This window comes from Drosophila guanche, unplaced genomic scaffold (genome assembly GCF_900245975.1).
Source record: "Drosophila guanche unplaced genomic scaffold, DGUA_6, whole genome shotgun sequence".
Taxonomy (NCBI): domain Eukaryota; kingdom Metazoa; phylum Arthropoda; class Insecta; order Diptera; family Drosophilidae; genus Drosophila; species Drosophila guanche.
In genome coordinates this window covers 8,115,712-8,135,016 of record NW_022995747.1, presented here as the reverse complement: position 1 = coordinate 8,135,016, position 19,305 = coordinate 8,115,712, and the positions used below count along the sequence as shown (strand labels likewise).

The 19,305-nt window shown below is 43.0% G+C and overlaps 1 protein-coding gene and 2 long non-coding RNA genes across 4 annotated transcripts in view; 1 reads left to right on the top strand and 2 right to left on the bottom strand.

The window, feature by feature from the left end:
* Positions 1 to 19,305, top strand: part of LOC117582945 — a 61,962-nt gene that overhangs the window by 12,063 nt on the left and 30,594 nt on the right. The window lies entirely within an intron of this gene.
* Positions 11,676 to 19,305, bottom strand: part of LOC117582950 — an 18,750-nt gene continuing 11,120 nt past the window's right edge. Inside the window, exons 2-3 of the long non-coding RNA XR_004573757.1 lie at positions 12,045 to 12,307; positions 11,676 to 11,778 (exon numbers count right to left, since the gene is read on the bottom strand). This is a non-coding gene — a long non-coding RNA (uncharacterized LOC117582950). The remainder of the gene's footprint in view (positions 11,779 to 12,044; positions 12,308 to 19,305) is intronic.
* The window catches only part of LOC117582951, a 12,297-nt gene continuing 9,274 nt past the window's right edge, over positions 16,283 to 19,305 (bottom strand). The window contains exon 3 of the long non-coding RNA XR_004573758.1: positions 16,283 to 16,408. This is a non-coding gene — a long non-coding RNA (uncharacterized LOC117582951). The remainder of the gene's footprint in view (positions 16,409 to 19,305) is intronic.

Sequence of the window (19,305 nt, the reverse complement as noted above, 5' to 3'; positions counted from 1 at the left end):
ATCCACATATGTAGGTCCAGGACCCCAGGGCCTACAATGGCCAGCCAGTCGGCCAGCTAACCAATGCCATCTATCTATCTCTTGTTCAACTTTGAGTGACAAGCCTCACATTCTGCCATCCCCACATCCATTTGTACTGCTACTCGTGGTAGTACTCTATTCTTCTGTGCCATTCCTCTTCATTTGTCCTCGTCCTCCTCCGTTGTCTGTGCTGTCATTTGAAAACAACATTATTACTACTTTTATTATTATTATTGCGAGTATTATCAGCAAGTTTCGAGTTCATTGAATTTGACTAGAGAGAGTGACAGAGAGAGGAAGAGGGAGAGGTAGAGGAAGTATAGGTGTGCTGTGGTGGGTGGTGGGTGGTGGGATGGGATTTTGCACACGAGTTCCGTGCTGAAACTGGAACCAGAGAGAGAGAGAGAGACAGAGAGGAAGCGAGAGCCTTGGCAAACAAAGTGGGTCATCGTAATCAACACAATCAGTGCCTAGGAATGCTACGTGGGCTGCTCTGCTCAGCTTTGCTCCTTCTTCTTTCTCTTCTTCTCTTCTAAAATTTCTCCCATCCAACTTTCGTGCTCTTGCCATGACAGCAAGCAAGAACAACCCATGATGATTGCAATAAATGAAATTAATGCGTATTTGAAAAAAGCCAGACAGGCGAATCAATTGACAAAAATGCTGCTGCCTCGGGTCTGGGGGGGTGGCAGAAGAACAGAACCTGAGCATAAGAATAAAAACAAGAAAGAAAAAAATATTATTTTTGGCATTCAACTGAATCTCTGCACGGCACTGGCGTAAACATGACTTTACAATGGAGTTTTATTTTTCTCTCTCTCTTCTTTTGGGTCTAAATATAGACCATAAAATTGCGATAATGGCCAAAAGAAATTGTTTACTTTACTACATGACAATTTTATACGCATAAATATTTCTCAATATCAAATTATATTTTTCGTGTGAATGCCAAATCTCCATGCCAAATTGAATTGAAAAATATGTCAATTAGTCAAGAGATTATCTGGTGTAAAAAATAACTTTGTGAAAAGTTGTGTATTTGCGATATTCCCTTTGAAAACCCATTTATAGAATTTATCGTTCATATTTAATAGATTTCATTTTGGTGGAAAATCCTCTTTCAATGTACTGGAAAATTAATTTTTTCCCATCTTGATTGAATAGTGTTATTTTCTGTGAATTGAATACACTTGTTTTGGTGTCATTCATAATTGCAAACAAATATTTGAATAAACCAAACAAAATTATAATTGATATAAAATTACTATTGAATCTATTTGAAATGAATAAGTGATTTATGCGCAATTTTTGTTTGGCAAATCAAATTAATAATCATTAATAATATTATGCGATTTTGCAATTACATTGAATGTCATTTTTGGAATGGTTTATAAGCTCCACAAAAAACCCTTCATAATGCAACCGAGGGGCTGGTCTCTGCCTGCCGGACGAAGGGCGCAGATGTAAAGCTGAGGGCAAAAGCGGATATTGCAAGAATTATCTGTAATAATCCCAAAAAAAAAACTCCATTAAACAAGTACTTTAAGACTCAACTCCTTTTATTGCTGTGTCCACACCCTCGAAGAGCCTGCCTGAGAAAGGTTTTGCGGCATTTCGCTGAAAAATGATTAAATAATCGCTGAAAAATACCCAAATGAAAGAAAAAACCAAGACAAAAAAGTACAGAGCATGGCGTATAATTTATTAATTTGTATTCCACGCTTACCAATCAACACCAGAGCCAGAATCAGGCACCAGGCACCAGGCACCAGGCACCAAGAGGCCAGGGCCAATCCCCAAGTCTGTCCGTCACTCAGGCAATGCCGGGCAGACTGCCGCCATCAGGCCTAGACCCAGTCTCAGGCCATGTCTTTGGATAAAAGCATTCCCAAACCCGAACCCGAACCCAAATCCGATTCCAATCCCATGAATGAGCACGTAATTTAAGAGGCAAAGCTCTTACAGCCGCTTTGCGGCTAACTAAATAATAAAATGCATTTAGCATAATTAACTTAATTTCATAAATATATAATTATATTTAGTCATGCCTCCTGTGCCTCCTGTGCATCCCAATGTCCATCTCCCCCTCCAAGTGCATTGCATGTGTCCCGGGCATATTTTAGGTGCCTAGCCAAGCGTAGAGGAGTAGCCACGAAATTTGTGCAAAAAACCACTCAAATTCAACCAAAAAATGTAGAAGTATCCCAGAAAAAGGAGACAAGACACTCTTTTGGTCTTTTGCGCGCAAAGGGTGTGTCCATCCGTCCAGCTGCAATTAAATTTGCGGCGCACTAAAAAAAATAAAATTGAGAGAGAAAAATATAACAACGAAAACGAAAACCAAAACTCAACTAACAAAAGTAGCATTAAAAGGAGGAATAAATAAAAAAATATATAAAAAAGAAGTCAGCTTGCAAATTGACACGAGATATGAACACGGACACGGCGGACAGGCAGAAACTTGGCTCGGGTTTAACACTTCTTGGCTTTGGCCACGGCTGAAACTGATGGTCGGTTTTTGTTTTTGTTTCTTTCCGTTTTTTTCGGTTTTCTGTTGCTTTTTGGCAGAAAAAAAAAACCCCCCACTTACCTGCTGCTCCGTGGGTCTTGGGTTTGGGGGGATCAAATGTTCGTGCAAGCTCGTTAAAAAGAATTTGGTTCACTTGTTGTTGGTGGAGCTGTCTTTTTTTAGTTTTATTCTGTTTCTCCCTCCCTGTCACGCTGTGGAGATCGAAAAAAATCCACAGGCTGTACGCTAAAACTGGTTTCTCGGACTGCATTCTTTTGGGCCACGTTTATTGGCGCTGCCAGAGCACACAACGCAGGCACACAGGCTCTCTCTCTCTCTCTCCTTAGGTTTTATTTCATCTTGGCTTCTTGGCTTCTTTTGCTGAAAAGCAAAATTGAATCATATGCGCTGCAATTTCTATGAATTTCAGACAAGCCTCCTCGCAAGCCTCCCCGATGAGAGGCTGCTCCTCGTCGGCAAAAGGCATCGTGTTCGAGTTTGGTTTCGGTTTCTGGTCTTCTCGTCTCTCTTTCGCTCTCTCTCTCTCTCTCCTTTGTTTTTGCAGAGACTGGGATTCCTTCGTTGGCGAGGAGGAGGGAGGAGTCGTTGTCCCATTGCCACAACTAAATTTAGTTTGTTGTTCTTTTCGAATTTTGTGCACGTTTCGCGCTTTGCATGATTAATTGTTTATGCAAATTGCTTCTGCGGCTTATAAGGCAATACAGCAAGTACACACACACACACACATCTATCGTTTGTATATTCTCGTAGTTTCTTTGAAAGATATTATGATTTCATTCGCTGATCATTCATTCAGTTTGTCAGTCAGGCATTGGCATAATTGATTCAAAGCCCGCTCCCTCCTCCTTCCGCATTTGTTCTATTGATTCCCGACTTAGTATAATCCCACACAATACACATGTACACTTAGGATTTGCCACAACTATTTAATTAATACTCAATTAGCTCACTCATTTGCATAAATATGCGATATGCCCGATATGTAGCGACTACTCATTCAGCATTCATGGCTATGGGATATGGGATATCAATGCGATGGGGATAGAGAGAGAGAGAGAGACGTGATTAACTTTGTTTGCAAATTAGTTGCCCAAAGACGAGAGCGATGCTCTCGGTCCAGAGATAAAGTTTTAATTAACATTACAGTTAATCCGCTTAGAGCTTAGACTCTCTCCCTTGTCTCTTGTCTATAAATAATATATGTATTATAATGTGGCACAGTGTGGCCTAATGGTTCAGGCATGACTGCAAAACAACAACAAAGTTTCGCTAAAAATAACTTAAAAAAATGTTTTTAAAAAGAAAAAAAGAAACCATAACATTTAATCTTGACCTTTCTTAAAATTATGATGTGTTTGTGGGTTATTATTTAATCGATGGGCATGTACCCTTACCAGGGGGTATTCGGGACTTGCAGTATAGATCGAATCCTAAGATTTTTGTTTATGTTTTTGTGCACAAAATCAATACGAAAAAAAAAATTAATTACAGTAATAATTGTATTCTGTCTTTCAATCCCTATTAATCTGAATCTCTTACCATCATGGATTGCTTCATATAAAGGGTACCTAATACTGCGACTACCCAACACTCAGGTTTTCCCTTTCTTGTTGTTTGGGTTTTTCCTTTTGGCCAGCAAGCATTACGTTTAATGGCCCAAAAATGAAGAAGTTCCAGCCACGGAATGTATTTTGAAAAGGCCGCCGTTGTGGGGCCTCTACCCAACACTTGGAAGCGATCTATTAAATGGGGCCGTTTATCTTTTTGGTAATAGGTCTACGGACACTGCGAATGTAGAACAAGTTCTTTAATGTGTCATTGCGAAGGGTTTTGGGCCTGGTTTGGGGCTGATGCTTACGAATTTTCCAGAAGCACAATTTGTGTGGCTGAAAACAGAGATACCGGGGAACCACTGTGCCGCCAGCCGTTTGACATTTTGCCCCGCACAACGAACTATCACACGAATTAACATAGTTAGAGCGAAGTGCACGACTTGGTGTACGTTCAAGTGGGGTGGCGGAGGGGGTGTTAGTTCATTTACACACAATCGCAATAGTAATAGAAGGCAAGTGCACTCGTTGTGCTGACAGGTAATTGTAATAAATATCTCGACTAATTACCTTTGAGCTCTACGCGATTTATCTTAATTAAACGCACAGTCAAGCACACAAAACGTAGAGCGTCAAAACAAACCATAAACCGAGTCGACACTCAAGTGGATTTTCCAATGGTGTGGAGCTTCTGGGAGATTTTCAAATTCGTGGAAACATACAAATAATCGAACAAATTATTGTTTCGTGGAAAAAAATTGAATGCTTGGGGGTCCAAAAAAAATATCTTGGAGCATGGAAAGAAATTGATGAATTAGCTGACAGGAGTCGTGCTGTTGCCTCTGTTGCTGCTGATGCTGCTGATGTCGTGGCAAGCTGGGGAACAACAGTCGAGGACTGAAGCACGTACCGTAGTAGCACGGGATGGCGCGGTGTATGCGTATTTTCTAATTAAATGGTTGGCACCCCTCCCTACCCATTGGAACCTCTGTTTCAGCTACTTTCCCTTTGCCTATTCTTCAGCTTCGCTTCAGCTGCTCCGCTGAGTGTGCTTTAGTTCAATTTTTCCCAGATGCTGTGCCACCTTTTGCTCTAAAACGTGCCACAGCCAACAACCCATCCCGTGCGACTTTTCATTTCGTGTTGATGCTGCGAAGAGTGTCCTCTGGTGTCATCAAAATGGCTGCCATGCGACCATGCGACCGTGCGGCCATGTTATGCGGTGTGTGTGCTTCATCTCCAGACCCCCCAGCTACCGTTCATAAATGTTAGCCACCCCCCTCCTAGTACCCGCTCACACTCTCTGGTGTATTTTGCTGTCATTTGTAGGTATTTCTGTTGTTGCTTTGGTAACTAATTGTCATATTGCCCCCGGAGAGGATACTGACAGCAACACAGTGGACCCCTGGAGCATGCCTCCTTGTGGGCATGAGGCTTTGTCTCTCTCTCTGTGCGTGTGTGTGTGTGTGTGTGTGGGGTGTTGAACAGGCCAACTTGCGCATATGATTCAATTTCATATTCATTTATATTTGTTGTTGTTGTTGTGTTGATGCTTATTTTTAACTTTTTAAATGGAAATGCCAACATCAATTGAATTATGCGAGAAATGAAAAACATTCCATATTTGCTTTGCGCATATTGGCAATGGGAGGAGGGTCTGTCGGTCCACACGGCAGATGCAGGGCTGTCTGGATGCAGGAAGCCGAAAGCAGGGAGCCTTTGTAGCAGTTTTTCCAATAATTAATCACCACCGAGAAGCACCCAAAGGCACTGAGGGCACGGAAGGCTCTGTGTTACGAGAGCAGGCAAAAGTGATTTATGCAACTAGTTTAATGCCCGCTTACATAATAAGTGGAACTGTGGCTGCGACACACACACACACACACACACACATACAGTGCGTATACGCAACGTAAATTACCCAGACAGCCATTATGCAATGATTCTTTCAGCTCTCAGTGGCCCCACCCCGTCTTTGTTTCGTTCTTTTTCTCGTTTCATTTCATTTTGTTTACATTGTATTGGCCTTTAATTAATTGGTTTTTATTTTTGGCCTTATCCAGACTGCCAGATATTGACAGCCAACAACAGCAGCAACATCAGAGCAGTTTCCTTTACCCATTCCATGGCATAGGATAAGTCGAAAATCTCAGACGACAAACACACACAAACACACTAAGAGAGGAACTTGTTGATTTGCGAGCCTAATTAATTTTGCCGCTGGCAAACTAATAGAATTTGCGGTCATCTAATAACCGAAAACCCACTTAGCAACACATAGCGTATACGCAACATTTGTCCACCCAGCAAACAGATCCACCACGTGTCAGCTGTCCAGCTCTACAGATTTGTACACACATCTATCTATCTATCTGCGTATGTATCTTTGTGCCGCCTCCAGCCCCGTATGAAATTTTGGCTCCTATAGAAACTAGACACTTGATGGAGTGCGAGTACACGCATACAATATACATAGACAGATAGGTATGGCAGGTGGAACGGCACCAAAGACCGAGTCAATATGTGTCCTAGCAACGCGTTTGGTTGGAGGCGCGGACAAATGACAAGGCTATTTGTTTTATCCAGGACACAGGTGGGCCCAAGGGCTCTCTTTTTGGCTGGCATTTATATTTCAAGTGGAGAGACATTGCTACTCCAGATGAGTTATGAGATAAACAGGAGAAGAAGGTGTACATGCACTTAAAGAAAAAAACATAAACCAATTTCTTATATTAAATGTGTAGGAAATGTACAAACAGAAAAATTTAATTTCGGATTGAAAATGTTAAATTTAAATTTGAAAAATATTCTGTTAAATAAGAAATACATTTAAATGAAATATTTGCATATTAATAACGAAATGCAAGAGAAAACATTCGTTATTGTCACGTGCAATTTTCTCTTGGTGTGTTTTCATTTCCTTTTAGTATGAAAACACATCTACTAAGAAGCTTACCCATTACAAATAGCATTTAACAAGGATTAATTTATGTCCAAACAAACACTAAATTTCAGTGTCAGGTGTTTGGGTTTTCAGCGCCCGTATAATAATTCATCAGTTCTGTTTAAACATTAATTTTTATGTGAGAGAAGAGCTTCCATTGAAAACAAATGGAAACCTGCCACCTGTGCATAATTCAATGTTCATTAACTACTTAAAAATAGCTCTTCAAAAATACTTATTTCATTCTACACATAATTATAGGCCATTATATTGATGATTTTTTTCGTTTATTGTTCGTTTTTCGTTATAAACTGCCTTATGGGCCTTAAGCCCTCGCTTACATGGAAAAAAAACTGTTGAAAAACAAACAAATAAAACGATCAAAGCAAACAGGGGGGTGAAAACCCAAAAAGCCATCAACATGGCTGGGAGTGGAGTTTGAGAAGATTACATGACTTTCAGCACGCGTGTGGGGGCTCCTAAACGTCTTCCGATGATGTTGCCCAATTAATCAAAGACATGATTTGTGGCTGCCATTCCCACTAAACGGAACGCCACCATAAATCACGCAATACTCGAAGAAAGAAGAAAATAATGGAGTATGCCCCCATATGGCATCAAGAAATTTTCATTGCCTAATGAAGCATTCGATTTTGCATTTGTCGTTCTGCAAAAAGATTCAATTTGTTAATTAAATTCGGTTACAGGTGGCAGCAATTGCCACACAGTGCAAAAAAACAACACTTTTTGCCCCACATGTGGACCCAAAAACGAGCATCGAATGTTATGGGGCCAGAATCTGGTTTTGGCTTTGGCTTTGCCTCTGTCTCTGGCTCTGGCTCCTCCCAGTTACATGATTTATTGTTGTTTGTCGAACGTGAGCGCCAGTGTGTGTGCCCCAAACTTTTTCTAAAGTAATTTGCGACAAATCATAAAGGCATTTGTTTTCTTCTTTTTTTTTTTTGCCTCCCCATGCGGCGCAGAATTTATGCGCTCGCTCACATGTGTGTGGGAGTGTGTGTGTGTGTGTGATTCTGCCTCAGGAGAAGCTCAGGTGTGTCAGATTCGTTGCTGTAACATCTATTAAAGCCACCTGGCAGCCAAAAGACTGAATTATGAACAGCAAAATCAAAAAATAGATGGAGTAGCACCTCACAAACTCCACAAAGTCGGAAACTCGGCAAACTCTACAAATGGCCATCCATCGACTGGCCCTTTTAGTAGACAAACATAATTAACACTTTGATATAATTTTTGCAGTTTTACAAAGTCACAAAAGTTGAGGGAAAAGCCAGGCAGGAGTTATCACTAGCCGCCTGGCGCTTCAACGCCAGGGAAATCCATCCATTAACATAATTACGTAGAAACATGAAATTATCATGTAAAGGGGCATCCTGTACTGTTCCTGTTCCTGCTGCTGCTGCTGCTCCTGCTGCTCATGCTGCATTCCTGGCCCCGTCTTCCTGCTTGATTTTAATTTGTTTTGGGCTGAACGGAGCAGAGCAGCGTAGAGCTGAGCGGAGCGTAGCCTGAGCAAAGAGCAAAAAACCAACACGTCCTGCAGTACATCATCGTCATCATTAGCGCGAACAGTGTTTCCTTCACAATGATAGCAAACAGCATGCAAAAAGGGAGGGAGTAGGGGCCAGAGGATATATACTCACCGAAAGAGGCAGAGAGGAACAGCGGGAAGGGCAGCTTCCCTTTTGCATAAACTGGCTCTGGCTCTGGCTCGGGGTTTGTGGGTACGGATCTCTGGCTGCTGCTCGCTGCTGCCTGCTGCTGGCTCCTAGGGTTCGCTCGGTTTCCCCTGCTTATGCTTCCTTATGCCAGTACTCAACGCCACTTCCTTCAGCTCATTCATCTCGCAGCACGCACACAAACATGGAACCGTAAAGAAAACATGTGAATATTACGACTAGAAGATGTCTTGCATAAGGGAAAAATACTTAAAATGAATAAAGCTGATGTTAGTGGATATCTAAAAGGATGTTTGTTGTGGCTAATCAAGCAGAAGCAATGTGTGCACGTAACATTTGTCATTGCATTGCAGCACCTTCCAAATACTTTCTTCCTTTATGCAATATACTCCTTGCAAACCATAAGCTTACAGGGTATGTAGCGGCAGACAGGCCTGGGCTCACATAATTCAAGTTGAGCTCGTGGCACAGGGAACACGCGGTCTGGTTCTGGGTTCTGCGTTCTCTGGGTTCCTTTCCTTAATACTGGGATCTGGAGCTCAGCTGTCGCGGCTGGCAGTTTCACTTCACGCCATCATCTCATTGTCGGGAACCAAGAGTCGAGTCGGTGTGTGTTTTGGGGTTGGGGTTGGGGTTGTCTGTGGCTGTCTGTTTTTGAAAATTTTGAAGGGTCTCCTTGTGCCTTGTTCCTTCTTTTCTTATACCCGTTTTTTTTGCGTTCCTTCATTGTTTTTTCTCGATGAGGTTTTCACCCCTTTTCTTAGGGAGGAAGGAAGCAAGGGTGTAGTGTCCTGGCCGTATCCCATTTTTCGTGCACTGTGTTAAGTGTTTCCTAAATTGTAATTATACTTTTGCGTTTTAAGCTATTTTTTTTGTTGATTGTCTTTTGTTTTTTTCTTGTTTATACAGTCCTGCCACATTGCCACATTTAGTCCCGTTTTCTGTGTCAGTTTTACGGCTTTTTTGTTGCTGTTTCTTTCGCTGTTATTTGTGTGGTTTTCTCGGTGTTGTCCGTGTATGTTTTTCCCTTCTTAATTTGAGTCAAATTGAAATTAATATGATAAAGTGCCGAAGCGCGCGTGCTGAATTGCAGAGTTTCAGGCATATTCCACCTCGTACCTCTGTACTCGTTCCTGTAATTTACCAATTGCATTTTAAGCAGCATTTTACCGCTCAGGGGTTGGTTGCTGCATGCAGCCCATGAATGTGTGTCCCAAGGTGTCACAGTCAATTGTAAAATATCCCAAGCAAGGGGTCGGAGCTGCCACTGTACCACATGACGTATGGGCAATTGTTGTTTAGGCTGTGAATCTCTCTCTCTCTCTAGCCATTTGTAATCCTAGTAAAAGCAAAGAAGTTTATAAATCATTTCAATTACATTTTGCGGCAGCTCGAGTTCTCCCTTTGTCTCCTTCTCTGTGTGACAGCCAAGATGAACTGGTTGGTGCCCCCGGTCCTTGGGAAACTTTTCGCCAGCAAGAGCAGAAAACTTTGACAAACTTTTCGCCACTTGACATGTTTGGGTGTGTTGACAGGACAGGCAGCTCCTCTGCTCTGGCCATAACTGCTGCTGCTGCTGCCTGGATTAACAATTGAAATATGCTATGCCAAGTTGAATGCATCAACTTGGAACACTGCCACATAATGTGGCAATTAAGCTGGAAAGGTTTTGCTGAATGGCGAGTTGTGGGTGGGAATTTTCTTTGACAAACTCATTGATATGGACGACAGCGTGGGCAGGGGGGAAAATGGCAACGCAGAGTTCATGTTTCATTGAGTTCAACCTCTGACAATGGTTATCTTTCGCTGGCACGAGCATTTCTGTGCTTACTGGCCACTGCATTGGCCATTCCATTACTTTATCTCTAGTCCATTATGTCTCCGCTAATATGCCAGGCATCTCCTCCTGGTGGCCACCTTTTTTCTGTCCACTGCCAGCTGCTGCCGCTGCTCTTACTGTTCCACTCCCCCATGCTCTTCCGCTGCCACCGCTTTATGTGTGCTCTATATAATCAGATATGGCTTTTTATTTCTCTGTCTCTGACTTTGGCTCGGTCCTTCGTAGAGCGAAAAAGTAAAATTAAATGCAGATAAATATCAAATAGAAGGTTGCAAGGGGAGAGAAAATATACATTCATATATGTACATGTGTACATACATACAATACATATCTCTTATGATATATTTCGAAACATTTATCACAAGTTAATTTGATTTTAATGAAATAAATTCAGCAGCACAGCGGGCCCTGGCCAGGCCAGGCCACACGGCAGCGTGGCAGCCGTGGCAGACAAACTGGAAACCCCGGACTCAACTCCAGATCTCAAAGGGTAGATAATGTTAATGAATAAATGCGAGGGAATCGTGAGGTCATCAGCAGTAGCAGTAGTAGCAGCAGCCGCAGCCCCCTGCTAGCGGCAACTGGAACATCCATAAACTTTCGACAATATTAAGCTATTCCCACTTTTTGGTGGTGGTGCTGCACCACTTCACTCCACTCCTCGCCACACCACACCACACCACTCCACTCCACTCTAGCGGCAGCAGCAATTAAAAGGGCAACAACGAGGCACAAATTTGTTTAGCTTTTTGGCGTAGCTCTGCAGCTGCCACCACGCGGGGGAACGTGACATGCATTTTTGGCGTTGACTATAAGTTTGCACATGGATGTATGTTTTTTTATATGCTGCATTTATATGGTTACATTTTTATTTGGTTGCCGCCTGTTGTTTTTCCTGCGCCTTCCATTTATTTTTTTCGGGTGACTCTTTCGCGTGTGGTGGAAAAAGAAATTAACATAAACGTCAGCGGCGCATATTTTAACTCGGTCAAATTGCCGGCGTCCGGTCAGCAGTGGGTCTCGCGGTACTCGCACTACTGCTTCCCCCGTCCCCTCGTAGAAACCTCCATCTGTCCCACCAACCCCATGACAATCCTCCTCCGGGTCGTTTGCATAAACAAATTTGCAGCGCCATTTGCCGGCCGGTTTCGGTTTGTGTTCAGTTTATACTCTTTTGCTGAGGGTCTTAATGACTTTGATCGGTGGCAGAGAATTAAGAGTTTTTTTAAAGAATTAAAATCACTTAAAGCTTTAGATAGAATTCAAGAGGATGTGTTTACCGAATCGGAAGAGCTCCATTTGGAGGTTTTCCCAGATAAATGCATCCTTCAAAGGAAATATTGTTGTGCCCCACATAAACAAAGGACAGAAGCTGGTATACGTTCCCAATAAAAAGTGTTAACTGTCACCTGAGATGGATGGATAATTCAACCAATCCATCACTAATTGAATTTACCACATACATAAGTCGCTTTTTTATTCAGCTTCTTACTTTCTTTGATGAATCTGTAAGGGTATCTGGGAATTCACTTGCCGCTCGATCTCAGGGCCTTCCTTTTTCGTTTAGTATATCTTGTTTTATTTTTTGTTGCGTGTCGTTTTTTCGTGCTGCCGTCGCCATGCAGTTTGTTAATGAAAGTTCCCACCATTAGAAACAGGTTCGGTGCGTTGGTCGCGACGCCGGAAGGAGACGCCTCGATGCTGATTACGCCAAAAAAAATGCTGTTTTTTTTTTGTATTTTTTGACAATTTTGAGTTATGTTTATGGAAATTAGAAGGCAGTCGGCGCCTGCCTGCTGCTGCCTGACTCATTGAAAGTAAGGGGTCTGTCCGTCCGTTCGTCCATCCACAAACTGGTAAATTAAATTTAGAACAAATGGATGAATGGCACAGATTTGTTTGCATTATTTCGTCATAAGCAAAAACAACAACAAAAAACAACAATACAGAAATTGATGCTAAACAAACTGAATTAATGGGGAAAGCAGAGTTCATTGTCCGCTGTGGCTGTGGCTCTGGCTCTCTGTGGCTCTGTGACTCTTTCTACGCTTTTTGCGATGGCACCGAAAAATGGCAGCGCCGAGGCGTGCCAAATTTTAAGGGTTGCTTCATTAGGCGAGCCAGAAACCCTTTTGGAATCCCCCAAACCAAAGCGAAACCAAACCAAAAACCGTGACCAAGTAATCCAACGTCCCTTACACACATATAAACATTCGTATATACATTTCTTGAGTTTCTTCTCAAAGGAATTAAGTGATAAAAAAACCAAGAGGCTCATTTGGCTATCTTAAATGTTTTTTAAAGATTTTCTTGCTGAATGGCCATAAACAATCCTTTTTACCGTGCCTCAGCAAAAGCCCTATCCAGCGCCTCAAAGTTCGCTTACTTGGCGAGTTATTTTCTTTCGATTTCCATGTGTTATCTTCGTTTTACGCTTTGCATTGGATTCGATTCGATTCCTTTTTGATAGCTTGTGTCGCCATCAAGAGGAGCAAGTAGTAATAGTACAATACATTAGTTACGCTTACGCTAACGCCCCCAGCTCGGAGCCACGCCCAGCGCAACTCGATAAAGCCATAAAACTCGATAAGGCAATCAAATGGCCCTTCCTCCTGCCGTCCCCCTGTCACCCCTCACAGTTCTTTCGCTTCAGTTGCAGCTTGGTCGTCTTGCCCCCTCCGGTCGGAAGCCATAATAAAGAACTGCCAAAAAGCAAACGCTCTATGGAAGACGCTTTGTCAGCGCGCCCTCTCACTCTCTTTCTCTCTCTATGTCTCTGTGTGCCTCTCTTTCTTGTATTTTCTATCTCCTTTTAATGGCGGCTATTGTAAAACGAAGCTTCCTCTCTTTCAATACAAGAACTCCCACACCCATGATACACACACAAATACACACTTCTCAGACGCATACACTCAAACACTATTGTAGGGCTTGCTCTCGAGTTTTTGATACCCTTTTTCAGCGGCATGGCAGTTTTGGCGGTCAGTAGCTTGTGGATGTATATTGGGGTATATGCAACACAATAAACAAACTGTATTTGTGGTTGGAAGCGTACACCTTCTTATCACTCAATTGTTGTATGATGATTATAATAACATCAAACTCAAGCCACCTTAACCTAACGTAAGCATAGATAAATCTATAGATTTGTATTGGAATTTTACTGTACAGTTCTCTACCGACTAAGGGGAAGTCTACCGCGCTCTATAAAATTTGCATAGTAAAAAAAGAATAAACATAAACAAAAATCAAAGAAAATAAATAAGTGTTTACATTGTACATTGTATGTAGTTAAAATTAAATGCCTGCAAAAGTAAAATAAATCTCAAATCTCTTTCTTCAGGGTATCCAAAGCTGCGACTCTCGCTCTTAAGCTTTCTTTCTGGTTTTATTGTTGCGTTTCCTTGGGTTATTTGTTAAGTATTTTTGCACGATACAAGCTTGTTGTTGTTGTTGCTGCTGCCGTTTCATATGTACGGACATACATGCATATATACAATTTGACGTCATGCTTCATGCAACGTAAATCACCAAGAGAACGAAGCGAGAGAGAGCGAGAGAGAGGGAGGAGTTGCTTGCGTAGGATATAATGGAGTTGCAACGGCGAAGGCTACAATGTCGGCGATGATGATGACGATGATGACGACGCGTCGTTGGGGCAGCAGACATTAAATTGACAGACGACCACCGACCGTACATACATACATATGTACATAAACATATGTATACACGACACACACACACACACACAGAGAAGACGAACACACACGGATACATAGCCATGACGAAACTTACTAAAAATCACGTTGTCGTAGGCCATGGTCGACATGGGTCTCGTCATCGTCACAAAGACATCCTCAGCGTGTCATTCATTTTGTCTTTGTTTAAAGTCTTTTATGGCATATCGCTCTCGCCCCTCGTCCACACTCTTCATACTACCGTTTCTCATACTCTCCGCTGCTCTCTGGGCCACTTACGGGTACGACCAGTTTTCTCAGTGCGTCCTCAGGCGGCCTCGAGGGGTTGGCTGGCAGACGACGACGGCGGCCAGCAACTGAAACTGCAACTGAAATTCTATTTACAGTGTAACGTAATATTTTCTTAAACTTTTGCCCAACACCCCTTATTTCCATACCCCATGTTGTTGTCGCTGTTGTTGCTTTTAGGTGGGTTTCCCATTGTCTGGGGGTTGCCCTCTTCGGATTCTTTGCCTGTCCTGTCTGTCTGGCAGATTTTGCGTGCGCTTCAGTTGACAGCATTATAATAATGAAGTTTGATTGGATTACATTGCAGCGGACATGAATGCAAAAACATTAACACAGTTCCACAGTGCCGCCTACCGCTCCCGCCTCCTGCTCCTGCTCCAGCTTCCCTTTCTCCTTCTCAGCTGCAATTTGAGTGGTGAGGCTTGGAAAAACTTTTCATAATTTCCAAGCAGTTAGTAAAGTTTCCCTCCATTTCGTTTCTATGACAAAAAGAAACAGGACCAAGAGTCTCGTCTCTGAGATGAGGAAAGCAGAACGCGGTCCAGACGTTGAGCATCACGAAGGAGTTTGATGCCGGAAAAAGGAAGTTGCCATGGCCAAAAGTTGTCGTTCTTTTCTTCTTGTTGCCTTTCTTTCGTATATCAAAAAACTCTATGAAGCGCTTAAAAATTTTATATACATTGACTTCCTCTTTAGCTTTTGTGCAAGAGCTGTGCTTCCTTCTTGCAGTTGCAGTTGCAGTTGAAGTTCAAGTTGACAGAGTGGATGTAGGGATGGTGGGGATGGAGGCATGGAAGGAAATATAAAGGGAAGCGAATCAAATGTCAATAGTTTCCCCAAAAGTTGAAAGTTGAGCAAGATAAATGACACTTGGAAGATGCAACAGAGACAACACAAACAGCAGCCAGCAGCCAGCAGCCATCAGCCAACTGCTTTCAATTTCAACAGGCAGAGAATATCCTATAATGAAAATGTTTTCCGAAATAAACATTGTACATTGATGGTCGGCCAATGGGGGATTGCCCGAAATTTGATGTTTGACAAAAGGAGTGCAGTGTCCTGCTCTGAGATTGATATATGTGTATCTGTGGGTTGAGGGGGACCATAAGAAATGATTGCCAGCAAATATTGAATTGGTTACTTAAAGGTTTACTTGCTTACACATGAATAGAGCTCAAACCGTCAGACCAAACGAAGCGATAAATCGCATAATAAAGCCATGAACTTTGTGAACTGAGTGGAAAATATGCTACATAATGTTTCATCTTAATACTTTAATTTTTGTTGTGTTTTCTTTCCTGCAAAAGCAGCTACTGGCTATGCGTATACTTTCTTGAATATTATATTATAATTCTAACACAAAACAACAAGCTAATCAAATGATACATAAATGTGTAAGAGGACGAGTACGAGTCATCCCGCATTTGTCAGATTACTTTGCTGCACAGACAGATACTCAGACTGACAGACAGACAGACAGACAGTCGCTTGATGGTGTCTGTTTCCCTTCTTGTCTGACAACCATCCAAATAAATGCAAAGCTTGTCGCGTGGAGGGATAGCTGTTCAAAAATATGATTGACATTTGTCATTGATGGCGGCAGCTCCACTCCACTCTGCATCCATTTAAATCTCCTCGTATAAGTGAAATTTCCCGTTTTCTGGCTACAGATAGCAACTCTTTCGGTTTACTTTTTTAGTTTTTGGTTTGAGAGAGAAGTCTGGATTTTTTTATAGTTTTCGCTTCTTTTCGTTGCCGTATCATTTACCCATCATGTCACTCCGATTTGTGACTCTCTTTTCGTCTTTCTATCTCTGTCGCTTCTGTTGCAGATATGCTGTGGTAAATGCTGTTGCTGTTGCTGTTCTTTTTGCTGCCAACTTCTCAGCTTGCTACCACTTATTACTAGAGGTTGTAGGGGTATATAATCTACCGACTACAGATCATTGCTTAGGCATAATTATTAGCAGAACAAATATATTTTTATTGCTTAGAAAATCCACTTTCTAGTTTCCTTTTACAGGATATATTTTAGTCGTTGGTCGCGTATATTCTTGCATCTTAGTTTTATTTGCATATTTACTTAAAAGCTGCAACAGCAAACAGCACAGAAAAAACCACAATCTTTGCCTTTGCAACGCCTCTCCACGTCCCTCTCCGACCCTCACCACCCGTCGTTCTGCTCATTTCGTTCGCTTCTTTTCATTTTATCAAAACGATTTTTGTTATGCTATTTTAGCTACGGTCGGGTCGGGTCGGATCCGCAGGGGGGAAAGGGGTTTTTTGTGGTTCCGTCAGCTGCTCCTGATGCTGCTGCTGCTACTGCCAGCAGCGACAGCTTTGTTTCTGTTGTGGTTTTCCTCGTTTTTGCCACTGATGTTGTTGTTGTTGTTGCTGCCGCCTGTTGATGTTGTTGCATTTGTCGAAGTTGAAGTGCAATTTTAATGCAAACAATTGAAGCTGAAGCGTGCAGAGCGCACGCAAGTGGAAGTGGCTCCAGCTTCAGCTTCAACTTCAGTCTTGGTCTCCACACCCAGCTTCCCTCAGAGCCCTTCTTTCCCCTGCTGCCAATAGCTACTACTCCGCCCTGCCCAGATTCTGTCAGGCGTTTTGCGGTTGTTGTTTTGATGGTTGTTATACCCTACAAAAAGGATATCACAATAGTCCAGCACGAAGCATCGCAGGTTGCATAAATTACTACTCCAATCAATCCGAAAGGGTATCAAGAGTTTCGTTGACTTCATGTAATGTTTTCCCTCTTTGTTGTTGCTGTTGTTATTGTTGTTGTTTAATGCTTTTGCTGTTGTGGTTGGCGGTTGGTTTTTGTCGATGACGGCAACCGTCTATGGCCGCTGATGTTGGCTTATTGAAATGCATTTGTTCAATATGTTGTTCGACATGTTGCTTGCTCCGGCTGCCTGGCTGTGCCTGTGCCTGTGCCTGTGCCTGGGATGGATGGATGGTAGCTAATGTTGTTCTTGTTTCGGTTTGCCTGTTGTTTGACTGTTGTTAGCTAAAGTTGCCACAATCGCAGTGAGTGCCGCACAACCACAACCATATAGTGAGTGCCACTGTCGAAGCCCCATCGCTGACTGTTGCAAATATTGACAAAGGCAACATGTACATGCGAGTGGGAGTAAGTGTGTGTGTGTGTGTGTGCTTGTGCGTGTGCGTGTGTGGGAGTGGAAGTAAGTTTTAGCACTATTAGCTATTGTTTGTCTTGAAACGGAGCTGTCGAAGGAGCCAAGGCAGCACTCACCAGTGGGATGGCAAAAGGAGCTGCTGTCTGAAGGAGCTGCTGCCACTATGGAGATGGAACCACGAGCCCTGGCCTAGTCTGTGCTTGCCACTTGATATTACGTATACGACCCGCCTGCTACCTCCCTCTGCGTTTGTCTGTGTTTGTGCAACCAGAGAGTGACGTTAATGCGTCAAAAGTGGTTCGCTTCGGTTTGCCTCAGTTTGACTTGTCGTCTGGCAGTCAATGCATTTGTATTTGCATTTGCATATTGTATTATTTACAAGCTCCCCCCCGCTGCAGCCCTACTGCATGCAAATTGTCAGGTAGGAATACCCCCAGCAGGACAAGAGGACACATCGATGACGACTCCATTGTTGGCCAACAATTGGCAACATTATCGCTGCTGGTGGTCGAACAGTGCCGCAGGGCAAAATGCACAGAACAAAACAAAAAACAAAACAGAACAGAACAGGGGAAAAAAAAGAAAATCAATATTCTGTATGGAGTATCTATGACAGATGGTTCGGCTTTAGATTGTTACATTTGGTCTGGCTCTCTGTCTCTATCTCTCTGTCTCTGTCTGTCTGGTGGGTTGCTGTCTCTGTTTATTAAGTTAAACAACGCAGCGGCGGCAGCAGCAGGCAGGCACAAAAAGGATTCATAAGGATTCCAGGGGTACGCACCAGCACACACACGTTACATACATACATAAATGTATACATATATGTATGTACATGGCATGTATATGGTTATATAATACATAAGGACCATTGTTATTTGCTCGCTGACGCAGCGCCCTGGCGGATCTCAGCCAAATGCAATGAGAATTTTGCAACCCTCCATTTGGGCAAGGCCAGGGTGTAGGCAGGCGGGGCGCAGGAGGCAGAGCAGAGCTGTAGAGACTGAAGCAGCAGTTCTGGCAGGAGGTAGCAACCGCAGTGGCAGCAGCAGCAGCCGAGGCAGCCGCAGAGGTAGCAGACCTCAGACACTGAGTGTTGAAGCTCAAATGTCGCATTGCAATAAACTTTAGCCGACATTTCTCTCTCTCTCTCTCTCTCTCTCTCTCTGTCCCCCTGCGTGTGTGTCCGTGTGTGTGTCATTATTATGCCTGTCAGGATGTGAGGGTAGGGCAGGGCCGGAAAGGACACGACAGGGGGTGCATTCAAGACTGGAAGGACCCCGTCCCCCGCTCTTTCTGCCATCTTTGAGTCAGGTAACGCATCAAGCTCAAATATATTAGGATAGGTTTCGCTTAACGCTTGCATTTTGATGTCATCCACCCATACACACATACATAAATATGTGCATACAATCATGGGTGTGTGTGTGTGCAGTCTGCGGCGAGGCTATTGAACTTTTGTGGCACTCCATGCACGAGTATGGGTGGGGGTATCTATGTGCGCGTACGGCCAACGCTGCCAAAAATAAAGCGAAACGCCTTTGGGGGAATTCGTTGAAAAAGTAACCCTCGAACGGATGGACTGCACTGCAGT